This window comes from Nicotiana tomentosiformis, chromosome 1, assembly GCF_000390325.3.
Source record: "Nicotiana tomentosiformis chromosome 1, ASM39032v3, whole genome shotgun sequence".
Lineage (NCBI taxonomy): Eukaryota > Viridiplantae > Streptophyta > Magnoliopsida > Solanales > Solanaceae > Nicotiana > Nicotiana tomentosiformis.
The window spans coordinates 14,650,649-14,662,178 of record NC_090812.1 but is presented as its reverse complement, the minus strand read 5'-3'; the positions used below and the strand labels follow the sequence as shown (position 1 = coordinate 14,662,178).

The 11,530-nt window shown below is 40.0% G+C and overlaps 1 long non-coding RNA gene across 1 annotated transcript; it reads right to left on the bottom strand.

Moving 5' to 3' along the window:
- Positions 1-1,288: 1,288 nt before the first annotated feature.
- LOC138893399 (uncharacterized) lies at positions 1,289-10,809 on the bottom strand. Its single transcript, XR_011408811.1, has 2 exons — positions 10,403-10,809; positions 1,289-1,479 (listed from the first exon to the last, which is right to left on the bottom strand). It is a non-coding gene; the product is annotated as an uncharacterized lncRNA (long non-coding RNA).
- Between the last annotated feature and the right edge of the window lie 721 nt (positions 10,810-11,530).

Genomic DNA, 11,530 nt, shown 5'->3' with positions numbered 1-11,530 from the left:
GATGAGTTATGCTCCTCATATAAGATGGCACTTTGAAAATAGAAAACTACCTGGTGTTATATGTCATCCTTCATATGGAGAAGCTTGGAAACACTTTAATAGGACATATCCAAATTATGCTAGTAAACCAAGGAATATTCGGTTAGGTTTATGTGCGGATAGCTTCACGCCTTTTTCTATATTTGTGATACCATATTCATGTTGGCCTGTCTTTCTTACACCTTATAATCTACCACCTGAGTTATGTATGACTAGTCTATATATATATTTTTAAATTGTATTATACCCGGTCCATGTAATTCGAAAAGTTTGATTGATGTATATTTGCAACTTTTGATTGATGAGCTAAAACAGTTGTGGTATGATGGTGTTGAAACATATGACATATCAACCAAGCATAATTTCAACTTGCGTGCTAATTTAATGTGGACTATTAACGATTTTCCTGCGTATGGATGTTGTCTGGGTGGATGACTGCTGGGAAGCTAGCTTGTCCTTACTGCATGGAAAATAGTAAAGTGTTCACTTTGAAACATGGCTAAAAGAAATCATGGTTTGACTGTCACCGTCAGTTCTTGCGTGATGGTCATGAGTTTAGAAAAATGAAAAATGCATTCAAAAAGAATAAAATGGAATACGATTCGCCACCTTCGATATTTTCGGGTGAGGAAATTTGGGAGAGGGTCCAGAACTTCAATAAAGTTACTGAGGCTCCACCTTCTAGATTCCTCGGATATGATGTTACTCATAATTAGACGAAACAGAGTATATTTTGGAAGTTTACTTATTGGAAGGATAATCTTCTCCGACACAACCTTGATGTCATGCATATTGAGAAGAATTATTTTGATAATTTGTTCAACACAGTGATGATGTTAAAGGTAAGACAAAAGATAATCCAAAGGATAGAATGGATTTACAAGAATATTGCAGGCGACCTGAATTATACTTACAGACAACGAACAATGGTAAGGTGTTCAAGCCCAAAGCAAGTTACACATTCACTTTGGAGGAAAGACGACAAATTTGTGACTAGGTTACGAAATTGAAGATGCCTGAGGGTTATGCGTCGAATCTGGGGAAAAAAGTAGATATGGAGGTAGGAAAGTTGATCCATTTGAAAAATCATGACTGTCCCATGGAGACCTTAGTGCCTTTTGCATTTTGCGGTTTGCCTGAAAGTGTCACGACCCAAAATCCAACTAGTCGTGATGGCACCTAACCCAACCCGCTAGGTAAGCCAATTAACAACTATCCAATTCCAATGAAATTTAATAAGACAACTAAGTGAAAGAAAATATCTGAATCTTAGAATTTACAAAGCTGGTATGAAATAAAATACATCATTTGTTTGAAATATACATGAACAGATCTTTCATAAGTCTAGAGCTACCATGAATAAGAAGCAGCTATAACCGGAATGTAGGTACATTTTCAAATCCAGGTGGCATCAAACACAATAACATCAGCATCCAACATCTGCACATAAGGTGCAGAAGTGCAGTATTAGTACAGCCGACCCCATGTACTCAATAAGTAACAAACCTAATCTTAGGTTGAAAGTAGTGACGAGCTGGAACAGATGTCGAAGTCCAACACAGAAAGCCAATAACAGTTAATAACAACATAATAATAATGGTACAAGAAATATACTCAGATATAAGATGCTCATCTCATTCACAGTTTCGGAAAAATAGGCATGATTTTCAAGTATATCAATGAAAACCCAATTCTTTTACCAAAATCACCAAAATATGAGTAAGTTTGTAAAACTGTGATTTTCCCGAAAACTTTTCAACAATAAATAAGATGTTTCATTTTTCAGATAGCATAAAGAAAGTACATCTCTATGCCTACATGTACTATGCAGGTGAAATCAAGAATGTCACCAAGATCGGGTAGCAGAAAGAAATGCATCTCTATGCGTGTAACTTAAGTACGCATGTCAAATGCAATGCATCTCAGTGATGAACTCATGTACTCACACACTCAGAGTACTCAATCTCACTGTCTCACACTTTCCACTCACCATGCTCAATCACTCGACATGCTCAGTCACTTAGTACTGTATATGGCCAATCAAGCCCAGGGAAGATCTGTGATGACCTGATAGGTCATCTTATGTTTTAGAACCTAATTATGCACTTTGAAGCCTTAAATACCTCATTTTAGCTTTCCTCGATTTGTGTGCGCAGTCCGAGTATTTTTTCGAAAAGCTTTTATGTTAAAAACTGAGAAAATATGAAAATTTTGCCTTAAAATCCATTTGAGTTGACTTAGGTCAACGTTTTGAGCAAACGGTCCGGTGGGTCCGCATCGTGATTTGGGACTTGGGCGTATGCCCGAAATCGAATTCGGAAGTCCCTAGTCTGAGTTATCGCACTTTGTTAAAATTTGAAAGTTAAAGGCTTAATGACTTTGAAATGTTTGACCAATGTTTGACTTTTAGATACCGAGTCCGTATTTTGGTTCTGAAACCCGGTATAGGTCCAATACTATATTTATGACTTGTCTGTCAAATTTGGTGAGAAACAAAGTTGGTTTGACATCATTCGAACGTCCGGTTGTGAAATTAGAAGTTCATGAGTTTATCAGTATGATGACCCCATCTGCTTATTCTTAAGGACACGGTTCAGCACGATGATGCTAAGGAGGTCACTATTGGGGATGATGGTGTATTGAGGATGCAGGACAGGATATATGTGCCCAGTGTAGATGGGTTGCGTGAGTTGATTCTCCGGGATGCTCACGGTTTGCGGTACTCCATTCATCCGGGCGCCGCGAAGATGTATCAGGACTTTTGGAGAAGAATGAAGAAGGACATAGTGGAATATGTGGCTCGGTGTCTGAATTGCCAACATGTAAAGTATAAGCATCAGCGGCCAGGCAAATTGCTTCAGAAGTTAGAGATTCCGGAGTGGAAATGGGAGCGGATCACTATGGATTTTGTTGTTGGGCTTCCACGGACTCAGCGGAAGTTTGATGCAGTTTGGGTGATTGTGGATAGGCTTACCAAGTCAGCTCATTTCATTCCTGTGATGACTATATATTCTTCATAGCAGCTGGCTAGAATTTATATTTGCGAGATCGTTAGGATTCATGGCATACCGGTATCTATCATCTCTGACCGGGGTATGCAGTTTACATCATGATTCTGGAAGGACATACAACATGATTTGGGTACTCCAGTGGAGCTAAGCCCAAGGTTTATCGGCTCATTTGAGATGTTGCGACGTGTTGGGGAGATTACTTATGAGCTTGCCTTGCCTCCCAGCCTAGAAGGAGTTCATCCAGTATTCCATGTTTTGATGCTCCGAAAGTATCACGGCGATCCGTCTCACGTGTTAGATTTCAGCTCTGTCCAGTTGGACAAGGATTTAACTTACGAGGAGGAGCCGGTGGCTATTCTAGCCTGGCAGGTTCATCAGTTGAGGTCGAAGAGTTATCCTTCAGTCCGAGTGCAGTGGAGAGGTCAGCCTATCGAGGCAGCTACTTGGGAGTCCGAGTCGGACATGCAGAGTAGATATCCCCACCTTTTCACCAGTCCAGGTACATTTCTATGTTCGTTCGAGGACGAACGGTTATTTTAGAAGTGGAGAATGTGATGAATCGATAGGTCATCTTATATATTAGAACTTAATTCTGTGCTTTGAAGCCTTAAATACCTCATTTTAGCTTTTCACGATTTACGTGCACAGTCCGGGTGTTTTTTCGAAAAGCTTTTATGTTAAAAACTGAGAAAATATGAAAAATTTGCCTTAAAATCCATTTGAGTTGGCTTCGATCAACAATTTAAGCAAACGGACCCGAATTCGTGTTTTGACAGTCCTGGTGGGTCCGTATCATGATTTGGGACTTGGACGTATGCCCGAAATCAAATTCGGAAGTCCTTAGCCTGAATTATCGCATTTTGTTGAAATTTGAAAGTTAAAGGCTTAATGACTTTGAAATGTTTGACCAATGTTTGAATTTTGGATACCGAGTCCGTATTTTGGTTTCAAAACCCAGTATAGGTCCAATAATATATTTATGACTTGTCTATCAAATTTGGTGTGAAACGGAGTTGGTTTGACGTGATTCGGACGTCCGGTTGTGAAATTAGAAGTTCATGAGTTTTCTTAAAAATTTCCTTTGATTTGATGCTAAATTCGTAGTTCTAGGTTTTATTTGGCGATTTGATCGTGCGAGCAAGTTCGTATGATATTTTTAGACTTGTGTGCTTAATTGGTTTAGAGCCCCGAGGGCTCGGGTGAGTTTCAGATAGGCTACGGAGTGGATTGGACTTAGAAAATATTGCTGGTGTGTCTCAGTTCTGGTGCAGGCCTCTGATCTCGCATTTGCGAGGTTAGGCCTCGCAAATGCGAGATGGCAGCAAACCTGTCAGTTCACATTTGCGAACATAACCTTCGCATTTGCGAAGTGACCTAGTTGCGCAACTGCGACCAGGTCTTTGCTTTTGCGATGGGAACTAGGGGAGCTACTTCTCATTTGCGATTGATTCTTCGCATTTGCGGGGTTCGCATTTGTGAACCACATGTCGCAAATGCGACATCTACAATTGATCAAAATGAGACTTAGACGGGATTTTGGTCCATTCTCTCAAATTTTCAAAACAAGAAACCCTAGAGGCAATTTTTCAAAGAACCTTTCTTTCCCAAGTCACGCAGTGTTATAAGTCCTCTATCCTTTGAGCCATTATTTCATATTTTCAGTTGGGAACCTCGCGATTTAGCGATTTTGGAGAAGAATTTCACCACAAAACTTGGTGTTTATCTGAATGTATCAGCAAAGACAAAAGAGAGATCTGAGCTGGTGTTTTCCTTAATTGCTTTACAATGGAATAGTCTTGCATTTTTATCTTTTTCAGGAACTTTTCAGCCTCTTCTTCGGTGACCGGCTTCTTTACTGGGATGTGGCCATCCTTGAATGGCTTGGCTTTCCTCAGTTCTTCTGGGGTAAAACATCTCCCAGAACGAGTCAGTCCTCCGGTTTCATTGACTTCTTCCTTTACTTCTTTCCCTTTATATGTTACTATCACATGTTTGTAATTCCACGGGACGACCTTTGTGTCAACCATTGGTAATTGGGTCACTGGCTTAATAATAACGGGGGTAATACGAGCCCCTTCCATGATTATGACAGGCTTGCCCGGGACCCATGGCATGACCACTTTTTGCTTTTTCTGGTTCGCTTCAACATCAATCGGAGGCCCTTTCACAACCAATACAGATGGCTTCACATCGAGCGTGCTTAGCTTCTCCGACACCCCTTCAACTGTCAAGGGCATTGTTTTGCAAAATCTAGAGCTTTAACTGGATTACTTTCGCTAGCCTGGATAATCATGACAGACTTGGAAGAATTCTTGGGTTCCCCATCCTTATGAACTATCTCAATCATATGTGTCTCTGCATGGGCAGGCAAAGGATTTTGGTTGATGTTTGGCGCCTCCGGGCTCTGGACCACAATTTGATTTGTATCAATAAGCTCTTGGATCGCCCTCTTCGAATTCCAACACTTCTCTGTGTCGTGCCCTGGGGCATCAGAACAATATGCGCATCTGAGGGAATAATCAAGGTTCCTTGGAGGTGGATTTGGTGTCTTTGGCTCAATCGGCCTCAAAACGTCCAACTGCCTCAACCTTTGAAACAAACTGGTATACGAATCTCCAAGAGGGGTGAAGGTTTCTTTCCGCTGCTGCCTCTCTTTTCTATAATCCGGCCTTGATCGAAAGCTTGGACCAGTAGGGTTTCAGTATGGTTGTGGGGGTGGATAAGGATTTTGTGGAGTTGGAGCACGCCATTGCGGGTAAGGAGGGGGTTGCGCATATGACTGTGCATGGTGAACATGGTATTGGGGTGGTCTGACTGAATATTGAGGGTCTTGTGGTGGGAAATAATGTTGGAATGGATTATATGAAGCTTGGGTGTAGGCTTGAGGTTGGGGTCGAGGTTGGGTGTACAGATGAGGCGAACCCCTTAGGCCACGCCCTATCCAGAGACAAACATAGCGACATCATCTTTCTTCTTTTTGCCTAACAGGCTTCCGGTGCCACTTTGAATTGCCTGTGTGGTTGCTTTTATGGTGGAGTAGCTCATGATCTTGCTTGACTTGAGTCCCTCTTCCACCATTCCTCCCATCTTTACCACATCGTTGAAGGACTTACCTATGGCTGAGATCAAATGGCCAAAGTAAGTAGGTTCTAAGGCTTGAAGAAAGTACTCGACCATCTCATCTTCTTCCATTGGAGGATTGACCCGTGCAGCTTGTTCTCTCCATCTGAAACCATATTCCCTAAAGCTCTCACTGGGCTTCTTCTCTACCTTGGTCAAAGATAGGCGATCCGGGATAATGTCTATATTGTACTGAAAGTGCCGAGCAAAGGCCTGAGCCAAATCGTCCCATGTGTACTACCTGCTAGCGTCTTGGCAGGTGTACCATTCCAAAGCTGCCCGACTCAGACTCTGACTGAAATATGCCATTAATAATTCATCTTTCCCACCGGCGCCTCTCATCTTGCTGCAAAAGCCTCTCAAATGGGCCACGGGATCTCCATGTCCATCGTACAGGTCAAACTTGGGCGTCTTGAACACAGCGGGCAGTGGGAAATCAGGGAATAAGCATAAATCCTTGTAATCCACACTTACTTGGCTTCCTATCCCTTGCATGTTCTTCAAAGATTACTCTAGACTCTTCACTTTCTTGAATATCTCATCCTGCTCCACGTTCCGGGATGGTTTCTCAGTTTCAACAGGAGGTTCAAAGTGAGGGGTGTAGGAATAAGGATCCGTGACTTTAAAAGTTGGTTCCGGAGCATAATATTGGGTATCTGGAGCTTGGAACACGGGTTCACTAGAAGATCGGTGGAGGGTAGCTCGCGGAGGGGCTACGAAAACAGGAGCAGATGTCGGAGCTGGGTATGCGGTTGTTTTGGCTGGTGGAGCATGGAAAGTTTGGGACGAGGTGCCGGGGTAGTGGTGGAAAGGGGTAAAACCCGGTGCATGCTGAGGGGAAAGATCAACGGTAGTGGGATTCTGGGCTTGTGCCAGTGGTGGGATGAAAGCGGGATTTTCTGTGTAGTTAGCGGGAAATAAAGGTGGAGGATGCCCCCTGATCCAGGCTTGATACATCTCAGCCATTTGATGCTTCAACCTGTGGACCTCCTCTTTCAATTCAGACTCCGAATCTACAATTTCCCTCGGCAGGTCAACAACACCCGTGTCCGACTCTTTGCTAGTCATGACTGCCTTGCGCTTTGATCTGGTGTTATAGGGGTGACTTGCCAGGATGCCAACAAACTAACCACCTAAACAGAACCTGTCTTTCTATTCACACACAATAACTTGGTCAGTTTTGAAGCATTGAACAGATAGGGAATCGCATATTGGGGATGCAATGCACCTGAGCAGTTAAACGTTTCTAAATGCTTTGCGACGGCTTATGTGTTTCATCTCGGCTTTTTTCCCAAATTTCGAATCCTGATTTTTTTTCCTCTCTCCTTTTGCTGTGTTTCGCTCTTTTAATTCTCATTCTCTTTTTTCCTTTTGTTTGGCCTCTTTTTTCTTTCTTCCCTCCCTTTTTCTTTTCCTCTCTCTCTCTTTTTTTCTTTTCTCTATTTTCTTTTAATATTATGATCGAATCCTATGAGGATTGCCTACGTATCATGACGTCGCATGAATCAGATCATTACGTAGTTCAGGAAAGATCAGAAATAAAGTAAATAAACTAACTCTTTTTGGATTTTGATTTTTTTTTTTTAATTTTCGAAAGAAAGACTTATAAAGAAGAAAGAAAAATATTTTTGGAATTTGATTTATTTTATTTTTCTAATTTTTTCCGAAAGGACTTCTATATAAGAAAGAAAAATATTTTTTGGGTTTTGATGTTTTGTTGTTTTTTTGGATTTTTGGGAGAAAGACTTTCTAAAAATAATGTAGAAAATATTTTTTTTTTGGATTTTGTTTTCTTTTTCTAATAAAAGACTCCTACAAATAAAATATTTTTTTGGTTTAAATATTTTCTTATTTTTTATATATTTTTTGGGATTTTCTAAAAAAAAAGACTCCTAAAGAAGGAATTAAAGAAAAATATTTTTGGATTTTTTAAAAAATGGAGGCCGGAACTGATTAGGTTTGCCTACGTATCTCACATCCGGTGAGAATCAGACCCGCGTAGTTTTGCCATTTTGATGCACAGAAAAATATGATTTGTTTTGAAATAATTTTCTCTTTTTATTCTTGAAATTTTGACAGAGTAATAGGGTTTTATTTTTGAATACCGGGATTGTCAAAACCAGGCGTTTTTCTATCCTACCTCACTCTTTGATTTTTCTCTTCTATTTTTTTTGATTTTTTTTCTAACTCAAGAAGCCGGTCAACATACAAGCCAAGCAAATTAATGCACAAGTAGCACGTAAAGAATGCATCAGGATGGTCCTTTAATTTTGGGTACACCTATCCTAAACGGACCCAACCCCTGTGTTGAGTCCCCTAAGTCAAATGCACGTGATGCAAGCAAACGTACCTAATAGGGATCCGGCATGAGGCTGTGTTATTCTAAGTTTAAATCCTGAGTGTATTGTTCTAGACCTGGCTTACCCGAGCGGACAACTCGAGCCGAGGGGGGCAGCGTACCGGGAATACAGAAGCTTCACCGGCTTTGCAACTTGTCCGAACCTCGTTAGCGTACGCTTCCCAGAAAATTTAGAAGACTCAGAGAGAAGAAAGGTTTTCGTAACAGTTTTATATACAGTTCAAACAATATCAAAGCGGTAAAAAATGGCATTTAACACATTAGGCTCAAACACGTAAAAATCAGATAATAAACAAAAGCCAACTATAACAGTTATTCTAAGCTCGAATTCTGAACCCTGAACCAAAAGTTCTGGGTTCTTTTCCCCAGCAGAGTCGCCAGAGCTGTCACACCTCCTTTTTCCTGGGGGAATGGGGATAAGGGAGTTTTTCCAATTAAAGTGACATTAATCGAAATGGGATTATTTATTTATTTCAGAGTCGTCACTTGGAATAATTTATGGTGTCCCAAGTCACCGATTTATTTTAAATCCCAAATCGAGGAAATTTGACTCTATTTTTACGGTCCGCGAACACAGAAGACCGAGTAAAGAGTTCTGTTAACTCGGGAGAAGGTGTGAGGCACTTTCGAGCTCCGTGGTTTTAGCACGGTCGCTTAACGATTAATACTTGGCCTAATTATATGATTTATTACATATTTAAAGCTTATTGTGCATTTTAACCTTTTAAACCGCTTTTAGTATTTATAGAAATTATTTGAACAAGTCATGATGTCGCGCGCTCGTTTGTTTTTGTACACATTGCGAATCGCGCCACGTGAAACGCACCCGCGATTTACAACATGTTTATTTTTATTATTATTTGAAGTTATAGTCGAGTCACGTGAAACGCACACTCGAATTGGGATTTACGTATCGTGACCATGACACGGGAACCGTACCCATAGTCACGATAATTTATTATTAATCGCGCCAACTAACGCGTGTTCAGAATTTGTTTAATTACTTCCTAACACTTGAGGTAATTTGCAACTTATTTATGGAGGAGTGGATAATACTAAATAATTCTCAAATACGCTCAGCTGCTCCATTTTGAGCATTTCTGAGATATGAAGACACTTTGCATGCGATTCTGTCTTCCTAAATCACCCTACGAAACAAAAGCGACCCATCTTATCTTCTACAAAAAATGCCAAACACCTAACTTTTCACTATCGTGCTCAGACAGATAATAACGTTAAAACCAATAATCACCGATGACTGAGTGGAGCACACACGGTCAAGCATGAGAAGTAACGAAATACTTTGTGACCCATTTGCTCCAACAATTCATATTACTAGAATTTATCCTACTTCAATTCTTGAGTACTTTTCTGCATAAGTATTCTTACCCAATAAATACAATTAGGAATAAATCCAACAGACAATCTATAACTAAACATTTATCAAATGAATTTCAAGTAATAAGTGAACTAGGCACAAATAAGCATAGTAGAGAGATTAATTAAAGTAAGTACTGAAATAATGTCAAATTAGGAGGAGAAAGAGAAATGGACCTCAATCAAGGTAGGAACTTCTCCTTAACATATTTCAATTGATTTTATCTCAAACTTAATAAATGAAACAACACCTTCTTATCACTACACATTGATTTTAAATTCACAAAGAAACTAAAAGTATGCATCTGATCCAACAGGCTCGAAAATCACAACAACTGATAAGGGAAATTAAACCACCAGCAAGTCATCAAAACAATTACACACAGAATATTACAATAAAATTCACATCGAACAAAACCAACAATAAATATACCACTTGTATTAAATCTGAACTTTGAGTTTTACAACAAGAAAATCGCAAAGCAAACAAACATACCTGGAAATCACGGATTGCTTAAAATGCCAACTAAGGGCTAAGAGAACGAAGATGAAGCTCAGCAAATCAGCAGTACAGCAGCAAACAACAACGATTTCTAACGCCGGAAATTCCGTCGGAAATGATTGACCAGCCCTTTTTTTGTTGATGAAATGGAGTAACTAATGCTGAAAATTGTCTAGGCGATGTTTGTGAGTATGTCACTCGATTTTCAGGCGCATGGATTGCAGGAGTTGCTGTGAGTGATTTTTGACGTGTGAAGTGGTGATTGCTTGAATTTTCTCTAAGAATAACAATGAAGGAAAGTGATTCTCTCTTTGTTTTCCGTCTCTCTGTGTGTGTAGGGTGGTGTTGAAGGGTGAGAGGAGAGTGTGAGGGATCAGATGTGATGAGACAGTGAGGAGGGAGGGGGGCGGCGACTGACTAGGGTTAGTCTTTGGGGGAGATCTGTTCTTTATCTCTGATCTTGAGAATCCAAGGGGAGGGTGAAATTAGGTCTATTTTAGAGATGAAGAGGGAATATTGAGCTGGCGGGTAGTGGGCTGGGGCGAATGAAAAGAAAATGGGGCACTAGAAGCACCTGGCCCAAAGCTGTAATGAGACCCCATAGCCTTCTCTTTTCTTTCTTTGTATTTTGCAAGACTAATCAATTTATTTAACATTTCTAATTCCAACTAATTTGTAAAATTAACCTAATGACCTATTTTTCTACAATTAACTAATTCATTTAGCTAACCAATGCATGTAGATTTACTAATGTATTTTTTGGTATTTCAGTGTTTTACAAATGCAATTGATTATGCAATTAAAATCTAAAAAATGTAAAAATTAAAAATATTTTTGTATTTTCTTTAGGATTTAAAATGCAACTTAAAAATGCATCAAACATGAATACGTACAAAGCAAACTAAGTAAAAATATAGAAAAATAATTTAAAGCTATTTTTTGAATTTTTTTAGGAGTAATTTTATGTTAGGGCAAAAATTAGGTGCTCACACCTGCAGCAGGACATATCGGCTTTATTATTATATGGATCGGGGTTGCCCGCCTGTAGCAGGCCATATCGGCTTTATATCACTCTTGGGCTGAAGGAGCCCCTCCGGAGTCTGCGCCCCCCACCGTGAGCGT